The sequence below is a fragment of the Castor canadensis genome, chromosome 3 (assembly GCF_047511655.1).
Source record: "Castor canadensis chromosome 3, mCasCan1.hap1v2, whole genome shotgun sequence".
Lineage (NCBI taxonomy): Eukaryota > Metazoa > Chordata > Mammalia > Rodentia > Castoridae > Castor > Castor canadensis.
The window spans coordinates 40074487-40083426 of record NC_133388.1 but is presented as its reverse complement, the minus strand read 5'-3'; the positions used below and the strand labels follow the sequence as shown (position 1 = coordinate 40083426).

Here is an 8940-nt window from a genome sequence, read left to right as displayed (position 1 = left end):
ATGCATTTAGGTTTCATATATACCTATACATGTACCCTGAAGGTAATTTTATATAATATTATTAGCGTGCCTGTGTTTTAACTGTGCCCAGTCACAGGAGGTCAAGAGTGTAATTTTCCACTGTGGTATCATGCTGGTGCCCACAAAGATTTTTGGATCAGGAATACTTAGCCTGTACATAAGCATAAAGTACTGCTACACACCAGAGATTTGTATAATAAAGCAATCAGAGTCCAGATCTTCTAAGCATCTATTTCCATTGGCCCTGTATTACTTGGCGTTAGTGACCTGTGTCCTGGAATTCTCCATGTAAAAGGTATCTCTTTGGTCTAGATAAACTCTTCTGCTTTGGCATTTCACCACGCAGCTATTTCCTCTGTGACCTTTTCCTTCCTGTGTTTCTTCCCAGGGTCTAGCAGACCTTTTGTCACCTGGACAGGATCTGTTTAGACAGCTTCCAAACCACATCAAGGGATTTTAATTTCCTCACAGCTTTGTTAGCATTTCACATTGTTATGGGTCAAGACACAGGTTATTTACTAGGAACTAAGAAATGTCACTACCGTGAATCACGGAAGCCTCACAAGTTCTCTAGGTAGGCAGAGCAATGCGTTGCACAGTGCCTGTTGTCCTGGTGAGCTTAGCATGGGGGCTGTCTCCCCCAGGCTCCTGACCACGTCCAACAGGAGGGCAGCCATACTAGGCTGGGATGAGCCAAAGCATGTAAGAATACCCAAGGGGCCTCTTCCTTTACTGGTTGCCAGTCTGTCAAAGAAACTTCTGAAAGAGTCATAAGGAATCTTTTGAAAAGGAGAGTGAAGATCTTTAATCACTCAAAAGTCACCCATTCATCCCCTCTCCTCCCCTCCTTTTTCCCTTCCCTCCTTCCTTCCCTTCCTTCTCTTCCTTCCTTCCTTCCTTCCTCCCTCCCTCCCTCTCTCCATCTTTCTTTCCCTCCCTGCCTCCCTTCCTTTCTGTCTTCCTGTCTTTCCCTCCTCTCCTCTCCTCTCCTTTCCTCCCCTCTCTTCCTTCCCCTCCCCTCCCCTCTGTTTCCCTTCCCTCCATTTCCCTTTCCCTCTCTTCTTTTCTTTCTTCATGCTGTGGATGGAGCCTAGGGCCTTGAGCACATTACATAAGCTGTACTTCCAGTCCTCCATTTATCTTTTTATTACTCCCTCAATGGCAAATGTGTAAACACTTATGGGAATGACTGGGTAAAGCTGCTGATAGGTGTTTTCTCTTTCCCTCTTCTGCTTCTTCATTCTATCATCATAAATATAGCAAAAATGTGGAGAAAGGGAGGCTGTGCTGAGGAGGGGACTCACTAGTTCTCAAGGAAACATTAGAAATGGAACACAGGAAAACATTTCCTTCTTTTGGCTTCTAGGGTGCATCCCTTCTTTTTTTTTTTTTTGTTGTTGTTGTTTTGTTTTTTTGCTGTACTAGTGTTTAAATACAGGGCTTCACACTTGCTAGGAAGCCACTCTACTGCTTGAGCCACACCTCCAGCCCTTTCTGCTCTGGTTGTTTTGGAGATGGGGGTCTTGTTCTTTGCCCAGGTGGGCCTGGATCACAATCCTGCTATTTATGCTTCTGGCTGTCATTGGGATGAAAGGCATGAGCCACCATGCCCCAATAATTTCCTGTTGAGATCGGATCTCACAAACTTTTTTTGCTCAGGCTGGCCTAGCACTGCAATCCTCTTGATCTCATCCTCCCAAGTAGTAAGATCCTTTGTTGAATTACCTCAGAGTTCTGTCCCAGGCCCCTTTCTCATTTTACCAAGAAGGTCCCACCCATTCTCCTGGCTATAAATGTCTTCTATAGGCCACTCACTGCCACAGTGCTCAATCCTAGCTCTAAGTTGTCTTCTGAGCTGCAGGCAAGTACTCATTCACTTGGTCTGTTCACTTGGCAATTGAATTAGTCAGTTTTCTGTTATTACACCAAAATACTGAAGATAATCAACTTAAAAAGAAGAAAGGTTTATTCTGACTTCAATTTTGGAGGTTTCAGTCCATGGCTGACCTCATTGCTTTTGGGCCTGTGGCAAGGCAGCACACGGGGTGGGTGGGGATGTACAGTAGAAAAAACTGCTCACATCAGGGTGGTTTGGAAGCAAAGAGAAAGGAAGAAGAGAGGCTGAGGTCCCACAATAATCCCTTGTGAATTCATGCCACAAATGACTTACATTCCTCCCTCTAGGCCCCACCTGTTAGAGGTTCCACCACATTGCAGTAGCGCCATGAGCTGGGGACCAGTCCTTTAACACATGGACCTCTGGGGAATGCATAAGATCCAAAGTATAGTAGTGGTATTAACAGCATCTCCAACTTTACAGGTCAACAATGAAGATGTCTATCTTCTCTTCAAGGCTTGTCTTCTCTACTTTTTACTCATCTGTGCAAAGCCAGAAGCCCAGGAAACAGTCTTGACCTGTCCTCTCTCTCATCCTGCCCTTCCCACCCAGCACTTACACAGGTTTCTCAAAGCTGCCCCCACATGCCCTCTCTTGCCACAACTACCAAGGTGGCTCTTCAGTGAGTGTCCCCTTTGCTCTTCCTTTTGCTCCATCTGCTCTGCAGGAGGAATCAGCAAGCATAAGCTTTAGAAATGAGAACTGGATCAGATTTTCTCCCTCTTTAAAACTCTGTGGGGGCTTCCTGCTGCATGTATAATGTTTTTAAATTGACACATAGTATTTGTACATATTTATGGGGTACAATATGATAATTTGACACATGTATACAACGTGTAATGATGAAATCAGTAATTAGCATTTCCATCTCCTTAAACATTTGTCATTTCTATGTATTAGGAAACTTCAAAACTCTTCCAGTTATTTGGTAAGCTGCTGGCAGGAGCAGGACTGGCTGACCTGCTCTGCTGGCTCCTGCCCCTCCTTTCTCATTTTCTCCTCCTCCTACTCACTCCTGGCCTCTGTAAGGCCTCAGGGTCTGTGCTCAGGTTCCTTCCACCTGGAATCCTCTCCCCTCAGTCTTCCCTCAGCAACTGCTGGAGCTTCTTCGTAGCTATATCAGGTAGGCTGTCTTCTCTGGCCTCTGGATTTATTTATCTCCCCATTATTGTTCTTACCTTCATAGTTCTTCCAATTTGGAATTGCTTCTTTATGTGAATATGTGAATTGATGTGATGTCTCCCTTGCATAAACCCTATGATGACCAGATTATTTTTTTGGAGGAGGTACTGTGTGTCTCTTCCCATCCCCCATTAGCACATAGTAGGAACTCAGTAAGTAAATGTTTGTTGAATAAATAAATGCCCGATTATTCAAAAGTCAGCTACTTAAATTAAAAAAAAAAGACATTGGATTTATTGTTTTAGAATATAAAGACTGTCATTTAAAAGTTCTGTCCTCCTGTCCGGGCAAGCATGGCCTTAACCCAGGGCCTGTGACTTGGAGGCCCTGCTCTTGTCTCCCTCTGGCTCTAGCCCTCCCACAGGGGTGAGGAGTCCATAGGGCAAATGGATGGTCCTGCCCACAGCTTCTGCACCAAGCTGAAGTGGACAGATTTACCAACTAAAAATGTTTGATGCACAGTTCAATTTGAACTTCAGCAAAACAGCCACTCTTTAAAAATTTTTTTTAGTATAAGTACACTCTATGAAATTTGAGGACACACTTACTCTAAAATATTACTTAGCTTATTTGGAACTCAAGTCTAACTTGAGTCCTATATTTTACTTGGCAAGTCTAGGCCCAGATTCTGAACTAGGTGGCTACAAAACTATGGCCTACAGATCAAATTTCTCCCACTGCCAGTTTTTGTACATAAAACTTTATTGGAACACAACCATATTCACTTATGTATTGTCTATGATTGCTTTCATAACACAATGGCAAAGTTGAAGAGTTATGGCAAAGACTGCATTGCTCACAAAGCCCCCAAATGGTGACTGTCTGACCTGTTACAGAAAAGTCAGTGTGACCCTGTTCTAGATCACATTGTGCATCCCCAGAGCTTCCCAAGTCTCTGACCAACAACCTTGAGGTTCCAGAGCACACAGAGGCCTGTCTTCTGGTCTGACTTCTGAGGGTGGCCTAAGGCTGAGGGTGCAGAGATAGGAATGGAGTATTTAGGGAGCATGCATGCAAAGTCCTTTCTGTGCAGAACAGCTGAAGTTAGGAGGCTGCACCAGACCTTCTCTGAACCACCCTGTTCTGCCTACAACTCTGAGGAATGCCAGATTTCTAAATTTGCACCTGGCCGTTCCTTACCATAGGATGTAGTTTTCATGGAAACATATTTTGACTTTGTGTCTTAGATTGATTTAACTTTTAAGTAATTAAGCATATGGTGTACAAGTGTCCTTTTGTAATCTTGACCTGGACCCCTCAAATGTCAGCTCTGTTTTAATCATGGCATAGAAGAGTCATCAATAGTGCCATCTGGTGGTGATATCTAATTACTATTTTCTAGCTGCCTAGCTGCCCTCAATTTTTTTTAGTCCCCCGTGTATTTGAGCTTAAGAACTCTGCCTGTGACCATAACAGGCAAAGCTCAAAATGATACTGCAAGAGCATTGGGAGGTTATAAAGTGCTTTATGAGACATTAGGTAGCATTAAATGATATTCTGCATAGTGTTCTTCAAAACTTAGTGCTTTATAGGTGGCCTATCATCATAGTCTCTCCTATTCGTGTAGTGTTTTGCAGTTTATAAAGCATGTTCTCACACAGCTTCCTACCTGGACTTCACAAGCATGCTGTAGGCTCCACTGAAATGGATTTGCCACAGCCTGCCCAGCTAGTCGAGGGCCCTCATTGTCATATTATAGACATCTTGCTATCAACCAAGGTGGGGGGTGGGGAGTAAGCAAAAAAATCAATTTCAGAACAGAAAAGTTACATTTCAGCAAACTGGGACTTTGATGGTGACCTTCTCAGAGTTCCCAACATAAGGGAGAGGAAGTTTCTGAAAGGATATTGTGTTCCATTCTTCAATTCCAGAGACATGCGATTTCATGCTACCCACAGAGTTGACACTCTGACATTTCTGTTACTCCTCAAATAACTTTGAAACCCACTTTTCTCTTCAGCAGACCGAACCCACAGGAGATGCCAGAGACCTTGGTCTTGAGTCAAGGTTGGGGTTAACCTTTATTGATGTTTCCACTCTAGCACAGCCAGGAAGGTCTGAGCTGCTTGGAAGACTTTTTATTCCAGTCTATCAGAGATAACATCTTGTCCAGAGGTAGCTGTGAAAATAGCTTCTCACCCTGAGCCAGTGGGTGAGCTGGGGAGTTGACCATCATCAGTTGACACACAGTTGAACTTCAAATTACAGTCAGAAATACTTGGAGGGAATTCAGGGAATAAGACAAGAAGCTGGAAGCAGCTCTTTTGTAAATTATACTTTTCTTAAAGATCAATAGATGCCTCAAAGAAGTCCACTAAGGGGGTATTTGTGTGACTTTGACAGAAACAGTTATACTTCTCACCTCTGGGAAAGCCGATCTGAGCCACCCAAGAGATGCCTTTCCAACTTTTTATTTGTGTGTGATATGATTTGTGGGAAAACAAGTTTAATTTGCCTTTCATTGTGGACTTCTTGGTTATGCAGTGAGCTGGGGGACCAGGCTTATCAGATCCAGGCCACTTGGCCTGCTGAGCTCCAGGCTTATTCATTTATTCATACATGCATTCAACAAATATTTATTGAGTCCGTCTATGCCTCAGATTCTGTGCACAATAACAAATTAATATTCTTGACCATGCCCACAAGCATGTCCCAGTGTCACACTGCTCAGACACAGATTGCAGGGGACCAGGAAAGCTTTCCACAAAGGCGATGCACATATTCATACATGCATACAATGGTCATTTCTCCCCCCTTCCCCCTGCCCCCTCCTTTACCACCTCCCCTCCTCTCCCCCCCACCCCCTAACTACCCAGCAGAAACTATTTTGCCCTTATCTCTAATTTTGTTGTAGAGAGAGTATAAGCAATAATAGGAAGGAACAAGGGTTTTTGCTAGTTGAGATAAGGATAGCTACACAGGGAGTTCACTCACATTAATTTCCTGTGCATGTGTGTTACCTTCTAGGTTAATTCTTTTTGATCTAAACTTTTCTCTAGTTCCTGGTCCCCTTCTCCTATTGGCCTCAGTTGCTTTTAAGGTATCTGCTTTAGTTTCTCTGCACTGAGGGCAACAAATGCTATCTAGTTTTTTAGGTGTTTTACCTATCCTCACACCTCCCTTGTGTGCTCTCACTTTATCATGCGATCAAAGTCCAAACCCCTTGTTGTGTTTGCCCTTGATCTAATGTCCACATATGAGGGAGAACATATGATTTTTGGTCTTTTGGGCCAGGTTAACCTCACTCACAATGATGTTCTCCAATTCCATCCATTTACCAGCGAATGATAAATTTCGTTCTTCTTCATGGCTGCATAGAATTCCTTTGTGTATAGATACCACATTTTCTTAATCCATTCGTCAGTGCTGGGGCATCTGGGCTGTTTCCATAACTTAGCTATTGTGAATAGTGCTGCAATAAACATGAGTGTGCAGGTGCCTCTGGAGTAACCTGTGTCACAGTCTTTTGGGTATATCCCCAAGAGTGGTATTGCTGGATCAAATGGTAGATCAATGTCTAGCTTTTTAAGTAGCCTCCAAATTGTTTTCCAGAGTGGTTGTACTAGTTTACATTCCCACCAGTAGTGTAAGAGGGTTCCTTTTTCCCCGCATCCTCGCCAACACCTGTTGTTAGTGGGGTTGCTAATGATGGCTATTCTAACAGGGGTGAGGTGGAATCTTAGCGTGGTTTTAATTTGCATTTCCTTTATTGCTAGAGATGGTGAGCATTTTTTCATGTGTTTTTTGGCCATTTGAATTTCTTCTTTTGAGAAAGTTCTGTTTAGTTCACTTGCCCATTTTTTTATTGGTTCATAAATTTTGGGAGAATTTAGTTTTTTAAGTTCCCTATATATTCTGGTTATCAGTCCTTTGTCTGATGTGTAGCTGGCAAATATTTTCTCCCACTCTGTGGGCATTCTCTTCAGTTTAGAGACCATTTCTTTTGATGAACAGAAGCTTTTTAGTTTTATGAAGTCCCATTTATCTATGCTATCTCTTAGTTGCTGTGCTGCTGGGTTCCATTGAGAAAGTTCTTACGTATACCTACTAACTCCAGAGTATTTCCTACGCTTTCCTGTATCAACTGTAGAGTTTGTGGTCTGATATTAAGATCCATGATCCATTTTGAGTTAATATTTGTATAGGGTGATATACATGGATCTAGTTTCAGTTTTTTGCAGACTGCTAACCAGTTTTCCCAGCAGTTTTTGTTGAAGAGGCTGCTATTTCTCCATCATATATTTTTAGCGCCTTTGTCAAAGACAAGTTGGTTGTAGTGGTGTGGCTTCATATCTGGGTCCTCTATTCTGTTCCACTGGTCTTCATGTATGTTTTTGTGCCAGTACCATACTGTTTTTATTGTTATTGCTTTGTAATATAGTTTGAAGTCAGGTATCGTGACACCTCCAGCATTGTTCTTTTGACTGAGTATTGCCTTGGCTATTTGTGGCCTCTTGTGTTTCCATATAAATTTAACGGTAGATTTTTTAATATCTTTAATGAATGCTATTGGAATTTTGATGGGAATTGCATTAAACATGTAGATTACTTTTGGGAGTATAGACATTTTTACTATGTTGATTCTAGCAATCCATGAGCATGGGAGATCTCTCCACTTTCTATAGTCTTCCTCAATCTCTTTCTTCAGAAGTGTATAGTTTTCCTTGTAGAGGTCTTTCACATCTTTTGTTAGGTTTACACCTAGGTATTTGATTTTTTTTGAGGCTATTGTAAATGGAATTGTTTTGATATATTCTTTTTCAGTTTGTTCATTATTAGTGTATAGAAATGCTAATGATTTTTCTATGTTGATTTTAAATCCTGCCACCTCACTGTAGCTATTGATGGTGTCTAGGAGCTTCTGAGTTGAGTTTTTTCATTCTTTAAGGTATAGGATCATGTCGTCTGCAAATAGGGATATTTTGAGAGTTTCTTTACCTATTTGTATTCCTTTTGTTCCTTCTTCTTGCCTAATTGCTCTGGCTAGGAATTCCAGTACTATGTTGAATAGGAGTGGAGATAGTGGGCATCCTTGTCTGGTTCCTGATTTTAGAGGGAATGGTTTCAGCTTTTCTCCGTTAAGTATAATGCTGGCTGTAGGTTTGTCATATATAGCTTTTATAATGTTGAGGTACTTTCCTTCTATTCCTAGTTTTCTTAGAGCTTTTATCATGAAATGGTGTTGGATCTTATCAAAGACTTTTTCTGCATCTATTGAGATGATCAAGTTGATTTTGTCTTTGCTTCTGTTAATGTGGTTTATTACATTTATTGATTTTCATATGTTGAACCACACCTGCATTCCTGGGATGAAGCCTACTTGGTCATGGTTAATAACCTTTTTGATGTGTTGTTGAATTCGGTTGGCCATTACTTTGTTGAGGATTTTTGCATCAATGTTCATTAAGCAGATTGGCCTATAGTTCTCCTTTTTGGAGGTGTCTTTGTCTGGTTTTGGGATAAGTGTAATACTGGCTTCATAAAATGTGTTCGGCAGTTTTCCTTCCCTTTCTATTTCATGGAACAGTTTAAGGAGGGTTGGTATCAGTTCTTCTTTAAAGGTCTGATAGAATTCAGGAGAGAATCCATCAGGTCCTGGACTTTTCTTTTTGGGGAGACTCTTGATTGCTGCTTCAATTTCATTTTGTGTTATAGGTCTATTCAGGTGATTAATTTCCTCTTGGTTCAGTTTTGGATGATCATATGTATCTAGAAATCTGTCCATTTCTTTAAGATTTTCAAATTTATTTGAATATAGGTTCTTGAAGTAGTCTCTGATGATTTCCTGGACTTCCATGGTGTTTGTTGCTATCTCCCCTTTTGCATTCCTGATTCTACTA

At 41.6% G+C, this 8940-nt stretch overlaps 1 long non-coding RNA gene across 1 annotated transcript in view; it reads left to right on the top strand.

Annotated features, from left to right (window-relative positions):
- The first annotated feature begins 2926 nt into the window (after positions 1-2926).
- LOC141421550 (uncharacterized) overlaps positions 2927-8940 on the top strand; it is a 42910-nt gene continuing 36896 nt past the window's right edge. Inside the window, exon 1 of the long non-coding RNA XR_012446134.1 lies at positions 2927-3041. This is a non-coding gene — a long non-coding RNA (uncharacterized lncRNA). The remainder of the gene's footprint in view (positions 3042-8940) is intronic.